Source organism: Marmota flaviventris, chromosome 2 (assembly GCF_047511675.1).
Source record: "Marmota flaviventris isolate mMarFla1 chromosome 2, mMarFla1.hap1, whole genome shotgun sequence".
NCBI lineage: Eukaryota > Metazoa > Chordata > Mammalia > Rodentia > Sciuridae > Marmota > Marmota flaviventris.
The window spans coordinates 119,087,669-119,099,909 of record NC_092499.1 but is presented as its reverse complement, the minus strand read 5'-3'; the positions used below and the strand labels follow the sequence as shown (position 1 = coordinate 119,099,909).

General features: G+C 41.4%; 1 protein-coding gene across 5 annotated transcripts in view; it reads right to left on the bottom strand.

The window, feature by feature from the left end:
* Window positions 1-12,241, bottom strand: part of Pml (PML nuclear body scaffold) — a 43,277-nt gene that overhangs the window by 28,324 nt on the left and 2,712 nt on the right. The gene's annotated exons all lie outside the window — the stretch shown is intronic.

The window sequence follows — 12,241 nt, the reverse complement described above, 5'->3', positions numbered from 1 at the left end:
TTCTCTTCCTCTACAATTTTACAGGAGGGTGCTGGAATTAAGATAGCACACGGCAAACATCTCAAAAGGCAGGATCTTGCTCTATTGATTGAATAAGGAAGGTGGAATCCAACCTGAACAGCCAATTACCTGGCTCCATTGGAAAGCGGCTGCCCAGATCCCCAGGAGTCAAGGTGCTCCACTTAATGCTGGCTTCAAATCTGTCCCCTGTATGTAGTTCCATTGTAATCTACATACCTAGAGTACTTTTTCTTCTTGGCTTTCCTTTGCAGTAGACATTTTTCTAAGACATATTAAAGGCACATTCTATATTCTATCATTCTGGACCTCCCTTCAGGGAGCTACACACTCCTTATTCTTGGTCCAAGAACTTTGGGGGAGCATACGACTTGGGCACAAGCCAACCTGAGTATCCCCCAGCAGCCTGAGCAGTCTTTTAAGGAGAGAACCTGACCCAATCACAGAGATGCTGAAACTTGGAATTCAGGGAGAGATTTTCATTGTCTTCCCCTGGATTTGAGATTGAGGGTGTATAACAGAAAGGCAAGTCACAAGAAATTCAGAGAAATCCATCCTGAGACATGATCAGAATATCCAACTGGGTTAGGTCAGAGACTAGCTCATCTTTATTCACTTGTATGTCATCCATCCATTCATGTTTTTGCTTAAGCCACTACCTGTGGTGAAGCCCCTGGCCCTAAACAGGGAAAAGAATAAGTTCCCTGTCCCTTGTTTCGCATGTAAAGGCGAGAAAACCACCGAAGTCTGAATTAGCCTTGTGGGCTTCCACCGAAGTCTGAATCAGTCTTATGGGCTTCCTGTCTATTTGCCCTCACAGAGAGCCTGGGACAGATTGTACCTACTGATTAGCTGGCACAGCTGAGCCTTGCATGAGCACCCTGCAAAACCAGACCTAGTTTGCTAAAAGCTGCCTGAAACCGCTTCCTGCAGTAAAGTATGTGTGTGTATGCTTAACCCAGAGTATGGGAGGATATATAAAAGGGGGGGAAAAAATAAAATCTCTCTCTCCTGGATGAAGAACCTTGGTGTCCTGTGTCTTTTAACCTCGCCGTCCCTCGCCGGACTCGGCTCTTTTGGCCGGACGCGGCAACTACCTTAAACATTTCTCACTAATTTATACCAGTTATCATCAAAGCTCACAGAACCTACAAACCTCTTCAAGGTACAGCTCAATGCTGACTCTTTTACCAAGGCTTCCTTAATCCTCCACCTAATTAAATGCAAGTTCTTCCTTCTTAAAATTGCCACAGCCTTATCTGGACTAGTGGGTCCTTGCCATGGAGCACAGCACTGTGCATGTACCACACGAAGCTCTTTGTAGAATCAGACTCCAAAGACACCAATTCTCATATGCCCGGCAACAGCATCCCAATGCCAGGCATGGATAGCTGCCTCATAAATAACTGCTTAATGGCTGGCTAGGCAGATGGATACATGTGATTCCAGTTAGCCTAATTTTATCATTTAAGAATCAACTGCTAGCCAGGCACTGTGGCACACGCCTGTAATCCCAGTGGCTCGGGAGGCTGAGGCATGGGGATCACAAATTCAAAGCCACCCTCAGCAACACAGCGAGGTGCTAAGCAACTCAGTGAGACCCTGTCTCTAAATAAAATACAAAATAGGGCTAGGGATGTGGCTCAGTGGTTGAGTGCCCCTGAGTTCAATTCTTGGTACCTACCCCCCACCCCACGCCCCACCCCCCAAAAAAGAATCAACTGCTAATTTCTTTTCTTTTTTAAAAAATATCTTTATTCATTTATTTTTATGTGATACTGAGGATCGAACCCAGTGCCTCACATGTGCTAGGCAAGCACTCTGCCACTGAGCCACAACCCCAGCCCTCAACTGCTAATTTCAATCTTGTGTTCAACAATCTTCTAAAATCTCCAAGGCCTCTATACCTAAGCAGCAGAGCCTACTCCCACAGTTGGAAAAGGAGAGATCAGCCTCCATGAGAAGTAAGACAGTACACTAATCCTAATCCTGACCTTGGTTTGTGTTTAATTCATTGCTTTCTTTCTCCAAAATATCCAAAGGGATTGGTGGTGGTGGTGGTGGTGGTGGTGGTGAGTTGTTAGAGTCTGTAAACAAGTCAAAAATAACACCTGGCATTTAGCCAGGGGAATGTTAGAGTTCATAAACAAGTCTGGATGGTGCCTGGCAAAATGCCAGAGGGAGTGGTTTGAGAAGTAACAAAAGCAAGCCATTAAGTGTGGAGATTCCTTATTGGTTGACTGATGTATCTAGTTTATGCTAATTAGATAAGCTGTGTGGAATGTATAAATACTGCTCCTGTCCTGCAATAAACGGCTTCCACTCCTGCTGTATCAACGTACACAAGTTATTCGTCACCCCCCGGTTATTTTGCTGCAGCCGGACTGCGGCAGATGGTGGCCCGTACGGGGAGCCCCGGGACACTCGGGGGTAAGTGACGAAAAAAAGCTGCCCGTCCATAGATAGGACGGGAGCAAATCTGCTCATCCCTAGGCAGATAGGGCGAGAGGAAAAATGGTCATTTCAAGAAAATGGAGAAGATTGATACAGTATGTTTGTGTCTTGTTTTGTCTCAGTGTATTGTATTGTCTTTATGATGAAAATATGGAGGGGGTGAGAAGTAAATTACTAAGGGAAGAAGGCACCCCAGTGGAACCAAGAATAGTTAGGGCATGTGTTGATAGAAGCCCAGGAACTCTAGTCAGAAAGAAACAGAAAGTTCAGAAGAAGAAAGATTATCAGAGGAGGAAGGATTATCAGGAAAAAAGTTGCAGCAAAAGGCTATTACTAAATACTTTTCGTTAGCGGAGGGTGCGTGAAGCGGAGAGGCAACTGCCGAGTGTGCAAGCCGGTCACAGTGCAGCAAGGATTTTACAAGAGGCGGCGGCAACTGGCTCTTCCCGGCCTCCTGGCCGGGGAGCTGGCTCTTCCACTGCTGCGAGCCCAAATCTAGACCTGACCTGGAGGCACAGTCTCGCAGGCTCTTGCTCCCTGTGCCCAGTAGCAGTTTGAGTCCGGGACACTCCCCAGGGCGATCTGGGGCTGCCCAGGCGCTACAGCCAGCAGAAGACGCTACCAGCGTCCCTGATGTTTGGTCATTTTCAATGCCAATAACTAAGCTACAATGGTTCTCCCACACCTGGAAGCTGATGAGTAATGAGCACTATTAATGCTTATTTCAAATGCAAAAAAACCTTGAGATAATGTACTAAATTGTTCAGAAGATTGTTTTCTTAGTAGAATGCTACAGGATTTTCTTTAGCCATCCGGAGTTCCTGCCTTCCTCCCAGTGCCGGTAAAGACCAAGGTGGAAGAATTTTCAGTGTTGCTGAAAACCGGATGAGACTTCAGCTGAGAAACAGAGGAAACTTCGGATCAAGCTAGTTGCCTGCAGAACTTACCTGGACTGTGATTTAAGCTAGCTGCCTGCAGAACTTACCTGGACTGTGATTTAAGCTAGCTGCCTGCAGAACTTACCTGGACTGTGATTTACCTGGACTGTGAGTTAATCTATTGAGACACTGCTTTACCTGGACTGAGACAACAAATCTATAACAAATTGTAACTCAGTATCTTTGCTAACAGTGTCATTGCTGGTATAATTTTTCCAAGGGCTTCTTGCATGGAGCCATCAATTGGCTTGGTATTGTGACATTTTGTATCCTCCCTTTCTGTTTGTAACAGGTTATTTATGGTGTTTCTGTAAAAACCACTATGGTTGTTATTTAAACAAAAGGGGGAAATGTTAGAGTCTGTAAACAAGTCAAAAATAACACCTGGCATTTAGCCAGGGGAATGTTAGAGTTCATAAACAAGTCTGGATGGTGCCTGGCAAAATGCCAGAGGGAGTGGTTTGAGAAGTAACAAAAGCAAGCCATTAAGTGTGGAGATTCCTTATTGGTTGACTGATGTATCTAGTTTATGCTAATTAGATAAGCTGTGTGGAATGTATAAATACTGCTCCTGTCCTGCAATAAACGGCTTCCACTCCTGCTGTATCAACGTACACAAGTTATTCGTCACCCCCCGGTTATTTTGCTGCAGCCGGACTGCGGCAGGGAGTCCCTTTTATCCACATATTATTCTACCAAATGGAACTTTTGGTTCCTCCAGGAAAAGGAAAACAGTTGCTCTGGCTCTGAAACCAAGTCCCCCAAGTAATTTCACAGAAAACCTTGGAAAAGAGTCATTTATTGTTCTTCTGTCTTGCTGCCCAACTTCTGCCAGAAGCCCTTCTTCTACCATGTGGTACTTCTCATGGGCCAAGAAGCAATCCTAATATCACCATCCCCAATAAGATGAAATTTACTGAGAATTGCATGTGGGGCATCAGGCAGGGCTGGGACTGAGAAATGACAGCAAGATGCCCAGGATGCAAACTTTGGCGATGCTCATTTTAGGTTCAAGAGGGCAAGCAGGCGAGGGCCTCCTTAAAGCCTGTACCTTCAACAGTGGGCTGGCCTCCATCAGTCTTACCCCATTTATATCTCTCTTTTCTTTTTTTCTCTGACATCCTGGGGATTGAACTCGGGGGCTACTAAGCTACATCCCCAGCCCTTTTCATCTTTCTCTGTCTCTCTCTCTTTTTTTCCCCTTACATTTGCCCTTTTCATTTTGGGACAGGGTCTCCTTAAGTTGCCCAGACTGGCCTTGAACTTGAAATCCTCCTGCCTCAGTCTCCCAAGACACTGGAATTACAGGCACACATCTACAAGCCTAGCTGCCAGCATTTGTCTCTTCCAAATCCTCTTCAGCCAGCAGCCCAGGCTTTCCCTGCCTTGTCACCAATTTTGCCACTGCACGTCATTAACCTCTGCCCTGAACACTCCCTGTTGCCAATCACCATAAATCCTGGTCTTGGGAACTTTCTCCCTCTTATGATCTGGTACAGTTTTAAACTCAATTAACAGATCTTTTGTTTTCTCCACTGAAATACAATTCAAGCCCTTGGCTTCGATGCCCCTGGATTAATTCCCCCACCCCAATTGACCAAGTTTTAGGTTCTAATAATCAGACATAGAGGGACCTAGGCCCTACCTGCAGTCCTCGGCACAGACCACTATTGGGTGAAAGCCCCCTCACTCCCAGCCAGTGCTTCCCAGGGCTCTTCAGGGTCCTGCAGGCCCTGGCAATGTGAGACCCTGACCTTCCCTCCACCCTTCCATCTCTGCCATATTACAGGCCTCACTCCTACCTTAAGCATGGCCTCAGCCTCCTAATGAGGCTCCTTTTTTCCTGTCCAGACTCTTCAGCTTCAGTTTCTGAATATATTCAACATATGGTAGTAAATCTCATCAAAGTCTTCGTGGAATGGGGTGAAATATGTATGCAATCAAATAAATAAATACTGGTCTCTCTGCTCCTAAAGTTGCCCCCTTGAGTCAAAGTAGCTGAGTGCAGGGAGAAGATCTAACCATGTACTTCCTCCTCAACCCCCTCAGTGGGAGCATGCAGTAATCTACCAGATACCCACTGGTAACAAGAACATGTGCATGAGAAAGGGGTAAGCTGAGCACATCCAATGTTCTGGAAATTGCAGGTTAGAGTCCTAACTCCTTCCAAGCCCCATCCGATCCCAGCTCACCCTTTCTGTCCCTGTCCTCACGTAAACCCCATTATCACAGTTTCAGATGCATTCTGACCAGTGCCTCTGCTTTGCGCACACAGCCCCTCCTCTCTGTGGCCTATCTTTCCTTACACAGCCTGCTTAGTGTGATACCATCCTGGAAGCAGCCTCCCCCTGCCAATCCAGGCTGGGCACGTGTCTTTCTGCGATCATTGGCTGTTGTGCCCACTTGCCTTTTTCCTCTGTGTTCTAATAGTCACCTGAGCACACACTGGATGTCAGTGTGTGCTGAACAGGGGTTACTGCCACATAATCCCTCTATGAAAACACAGGCACAACAGAGAGCAAGTGACACAGGCTTCCTCTTACCACTCTGTGGTCTTGATTATTCATTGATGATTTGGTTCTTCTACCACATGGTAACCTCACAGAGGGCTGGGGTCCACTCTAGCTATTCAGATTTATATTCCAGCGCGAAGCAGAGAACATGCTACAAGATAGGTGTGACACGAACATGTGCTAAGAGAATAGACTCCACAAGCATGTTGATCAATGCCAGTAGCCAGATGGTGTCCATATACCTGCCACCAGTCCTGGGTTTAAAGCCACCTCTTGGGCTGCTCCCCAATATGAGCTCCAAGTCAGCTCAGTAGCAAATGATGGGGTGGTTTATTACTGACTTGAGATCAGAAGGTAGTTGGGGTTATTCATGGAACTGAGAATTTGCAAAGAAATCATGAGTTTTCCCTATAACTACTGGTAAATAGTAAACAGTGAGCTGTGAGTGTAAACAACATGGTCAGGTTTTTTTATAACCATCCTCCATGGTCAAGGGACAAGAATCCTGCCCTCTTGCTGGCTGGACCAGCCTTGTCTGGTGTAGTGAGTCAAAACATGCCACTTTAGCACAGGATGATTTTGAACTGCAGGCAAATGAGAATCAACAGACACAGAAAGCAGCCTTCTCAGAGCTTCCTTTTTGAACAAAGCAGAAACTTCTGAGACATGAGGACTGCTGTAAATCTCCTCTCTTAGGGAAGGTTTATGGTCATGAAGAAGACAGAAAGTTGGCACCAAGATGGGCCACACACACAGCCCATACTCCTTTAGTTTCCCCATATATTTACCTTCCTGAAGTCTGCTACCTTGGAAACCTTTTCTTTTGTTTCTTTTTGTTGGTACCAGGGATTGAACCCAGGGGTGCTTAACCACTGAACCACATCCCCAGCCCTTTTTTATATTTTATTTAGAGAAGGATCTTGCTGAGTTGCTTTAAGACCTTGCTAAATTGCTAAGGCTGGCTTTGAACCTGTGATCCTCCTGCCTCAACCTCTGAAGCTGCCACGATTAAAGGCATGTACCACCGAGCCCGGCCCTTTTCTTTCATCTTATCACTTCTTTACAACTTCGTTTTTCATTTGTTAAGATGCTATATAAGCCGAAATTCTAACCAACTCTTATTCCTGGAGACTCCCATGTATAAGAACAATGTACAAGCTAATAAACTTGGCTTTTTCTTGATTATCTGTCTTTTGGTGATCTAATTTAGAGGGCCCTAGCAGGAGAACCTAAAATGGGTAGAGGAAAGATTTTTCCTCCCTTAAACTGGGGACAAATACACCTCCTACTCCTCTAGTGAAGGTAGATTACTTACAAGCTGAGTCCATCTGGGGTTCTTGGGGCAGACCTGTCCTCACTGCAGGGGCAGGGACAGTAAACTGTGCCTTACGCAACTGCTGCCAGCTCACATCGGCTGCCAATACTGAACAATCTGGACGTCAATCTTTAGTACATGGTCATGACCCAGAACCACAGGACCTATGTGGAAACCAGCAGTTAAAATGGAAGACCTGATTGAGCAAGTCTCTCCACCCCCAATGAAAAACGGAGGAGACAGGAAACAAAACTTCCAAACATGCCAACTTTTTTTTTTTTTTTTTTCAGAGATGTAAGAACATATTACATTGAGACAATAAGAAAAGGCTGTTAGGGAAAAGCATACTGAGAACATTAAGCTCTTCTGGCAATTAAAAAAAAAAAAAAGCATGAGTACTGGGGAATCAAAACAACTCAATCCAGGTAATAAAACATTGAAAGAAGTGTATAGGAGTTGATGGATTAGAAAATCAGTTCAAGGAGCCCTCTAAGAATCTGTGAGGAAAAAGGCAAAGTGACAGAATTTATAGGAAAAAAAAAAAAAAGGAAGATAATATACAGGATGTATTTGGCATTCCAACATCCATATAATAGTAGTAAAAATAAAAATAAGTAGGGAATCAATATATAAAACTGTAGAAGACAAATTTACTGAGCTGAAGACTTGAGTGTTCAGATCAACAATGGTTATGGAGGATTCCTGGAAAAAGAGAAAGATCTATACTCAATACAACTTATCAAGGATTTCCAAGAGAAAAAAAATATATAAGGATCCTTAGTAAATGAAAAACAGATTACTCACAGAGGAAAAATAATTAGAATTACTCATCTGAAACACTAGAGGCTGGAAATTTATGAAAGAATTGTGATTGCAACCTCAGAATTTGACAGCAAGCTAAAAGTTCCTTTATGTGTGACAGCAAAATAAGGACATGCAAATTAAGACACTGAAGGTCTCAAAAATAAAAATAAAATAACTAAATTACTTGTTGTTGAGGTATTCCAGCCAAAAGGAAATTCAATCACATTAAATATTTCAAGAAAGGGAAAGACAAAAAAAGAAAGAAGGAAAGACAACCTACAGAAAAAAATTTTTGTGAGCAATGAAACCAATTAATGTCTAAGGTTATGAACAATTGTAATGTGATTATGAAGCTTAGTAATTGTTAAAATGGATGTTTAGAATAGAAAAGGCAATAATCTGGAACTACAAGTTCACATTATTTCAACCAAGTATGAAAGTGGGAAGGGAAAGATGGAAAAAGAAAAGTATGCAAAAGGTTTTATTTTGGCTGGAACAAAAATCATATTTTATTCTTCATAGCGATAGACAAAATAGGTTCTAATGTGTGTACCTATACATGTATATGTACAAATATATGCGAGTGTATATATAGAAACTACTTGTAAGCCAAGTGTAGTTGCACATGCCTGCAATCCCAGCAACTCGGGAGGCTCAGGCAGGAAGATGGCAAGTTCAAGACCAGCCTCAGCAATTTAGCTAGACCCTGTCTTAAAATAAATAAATAGGGCTGGAGATGTAGCTCAGTGGTAAAGCACTCTTGGATTCAATCCCAGTATCACATACATAAAAAAACTTACATATATATATCTCATGTACACACATTCAGTCAGCCCTCTGTGTCCGCAGGTTTTATATCTGTGGATTCAACCAACCACAGATAAAAGTATTCTTAAAAATTGCATCTGTACTGAACATATATATACAGACTTTTTTTTTCTTATTATTCCCTAATTAATACAGCATAACAACTATTTAAATAGCACTCACACTGTACTAGGTATTATAAGTGACCTAGAGGTGATTTAGAGTACATGCAGGAAGTGTGTTTGAGGTGGGGAGCGGTCCTGTGACCAACTTCCCTTGACCTACCGAGAACCTATTATCATATTCAAAAAAATGAAAGCTTACAAATTCAATAAAAAATTAGTATAAAATGTATAAGAAAACCTGACAAATCACATATATTTTATACAAAATTGATTAACTTTATAGCTAGACACAGATGTGCATGCTTGTAATTCCAGCTACATGGTGGGCCGAGGCAGGAGGATTGTTAGTAGGCCAGCCTGGGCAACTAAAAGAGACCCTCTCTCGAGATAAAAATTTAAGAAGGTCTGGGGATGTGGTTCATTGGTAGAGTACTTGCCTAACAAATGCAAGGTCTTAGGTTCCATTCCCAGTACCACACACACACACAAAATGTATTACATTTATGGATATAGAAAATAGCCTAAACAAATATTATTAAATGGAAACTAGCTGTGAATTAAAATAATAGAACATCATGACCAAGTAGGGTTTTTCCTTCTGGTAATTAAACAATGGGCAACATAAAGAAACACATATTAAATTAATTTTCATAGTAAAAAGTGAAAGGATACCCTTACAGAGTCCTAAAGGACATCTATTCCTGTGGTAAAAATGAAACAATATTGGGGCTTAGAACCTGTCTCAGTGACAGAACATTTGCCTAGGGAGTGCCAGGCCCTGGGTTTGATCCCCAGCCTGCAGAACAACAGTAACAAAAACAAAAGAATAGTAACAACAAAATTCTTGGTAAACCAAGTACAAAAAAATAAATTTCTTAATGTGATTTTAAGAAATTACCTAAGGAAGTCAACAATAAACATCATACTTAACAAGAAAATATTAGAAACTTTCTCTTTAAAGATAGGAACAAGATCAAGTTGCCTTTTCTAATCACTATTATGCAATATTGTTCTGGTGGTTCTAGACAATGAAACAAAGCTATAAAAAGTGGCAACATGTACAAGTATCCAGAAAATGAAAAGCCCTACGACTTTCAGATTTATGAACCTAGAAAATCCAAACAAATCAACTGAAAAACTTAACAGAGATAATAAGAGAACTTGATAGATGGCTTAATATGATATTAATTTACATAAATTAAGATTAGTGAGGACTAATCATAATCAGTTATAAATTATAATGTAAAAAGATCTCATTATTGAGTATTACAAATTATAAATTCAAGACCTATGTTAATAACATTATAAAATCCAAAAGAAATAATCAGGGATAAGGCCAATTATCCCCAGATTTAATGCAATTTCAATCAAAATCCCAATGAACATGTAAGTTTTGAAACTGTATAAACTGTAAAAGGAAAATAAGTTTTGAAGAATGGGAAAAAGCAAAAAAAAAAAAAAAAAAAAGAACAGAGACAGTCAGATCATTGGCATAGGACAGAGATTTACAAACACACTCATGACTACATAAGCATTTAGTATAAGATTTAAAAGGGGGCTGGGGTTGTGGCTCAGCAGTAGAGGGCTCGCCTAGTGTGTTGCAAGGCCCTGGGTTCAATCCTCAGCACCACATAAAAATGAATAAATAAAACAAAGGCATTGTGTCCAACTACAACTAAAAAAAAAAAAAAAAGATTTAAAAGGGCATTTCAGGGGATGGGGTTGTGGCTCAGTGGTAGAGCACTTGCCCAGCATGCGTGAGGCACTGGGTTCGATCCCCAGCACCACGTAAAAAAAAAAAAAAAAAATTAAATAAAATAAAAAATAAAAAAAATAAAGGGCATTTCAGATCAGGGCACAGTGAGTATCTGATAAATGCAGTGGAGAGAACTGTTTTTCCATTTGGAGCTAGGCTACTACAGGCCTGTAATCCCAGTGGCTCAGGAGACTGAGGCAGGAGGATCGCAAGTTCAGTTGGTCTCAGTAACTCAGCAAGACCCTAAGCAACTTAGCAAGACCCTGTCTCAAAATAAAATATAAAAAGGACTGGGGTTAGGCATGCCTGGGTTCAATCCCTGATTTAAAAAAAAATCCATTTGGAGAGAAAAACAAAGCAATAATTCTTATACCATGCACAGAAACAAATTCCATATAAATTAAATTATAAAAACAAAGCCATGAAATTATTATTTATTTATTTTTTGTGTGGGGGGTGTTGGGGCACTGAGGTACACCCCCCAGCACCTAAAATATGAAATTATTGAAACAGAATATAGGAGAACATTTTTAACATTGGTATGGGGCGGGGGGGGGGGGGGGGGGGAACGACTCTTTCCAGGGATGCATAAAAGCCACTATATCATGAAGAAAGAAATGGACAGATTCGACTACATAATACTAAAGACCTATGTGAAACACTATGCCACGTGCTAAGTGAAAATGACAAAGGTCAATGCTGAGAAAACATATTTGCATTATAATAACTTCTTACACAAATAAAGGGAATAATTCCTCCAAGGACAGGCAAAGGATCTAAATAAACAACTCACAAGGTTGTTTACTTAAGAACTAAAGGGAGGTACCTGAGGAAACTCACAGAGAAACCCAGTAGCTAAAACAGCCACTGGACCTTAACAATCAGCAAAGAAATGCAAATTATTACTATAGGCTGTTGAGGAAAGAGGAACAGGGAGGGCTCTGCCATAAATTCAGCTTGTAAGGCAGTTAGTTTATCAGGAAAGTACAGTCGTTTTCAATATGTCAGAATGAACAAGGAATAACTTCCCTTTCCACATGGATCTATAAAGTAGTATAGGAAGAGCCTTATATATCAATCTATTTGAATAGTCAAAAGTTCAGTTTTGTATGCTACCTTATTGGCTAAACGGGAGGGAAACAAGACCTTATAAGACTATCCTATCTATACATATGTTCACAAAGAAACTGCAAAGAAACATTCAAAACTAGTAACAAGGACTACTTACAATCAGAGGGAGGCAGAAGAGGTGGAAATTAGGCAGATAGGAATAGAATGGAGACTGTGTAAATTATTTGTGAACCATATAAATGTATTACCTATTTAAAAATGAAATGAACATCTGCTGTTTAATGATAATAATTATAAGTGGATTTGGGGGATTTTGTTTGGTTTTCTTTTCATATATACATTCCCAGAGAGCACCGCCTAGCCTTACGATTTAGACTTTTCAGATAGAAACAAATACTTGTGTCTGATCCTAGAATTGCGCCTTACTGAGATTCCCTGTT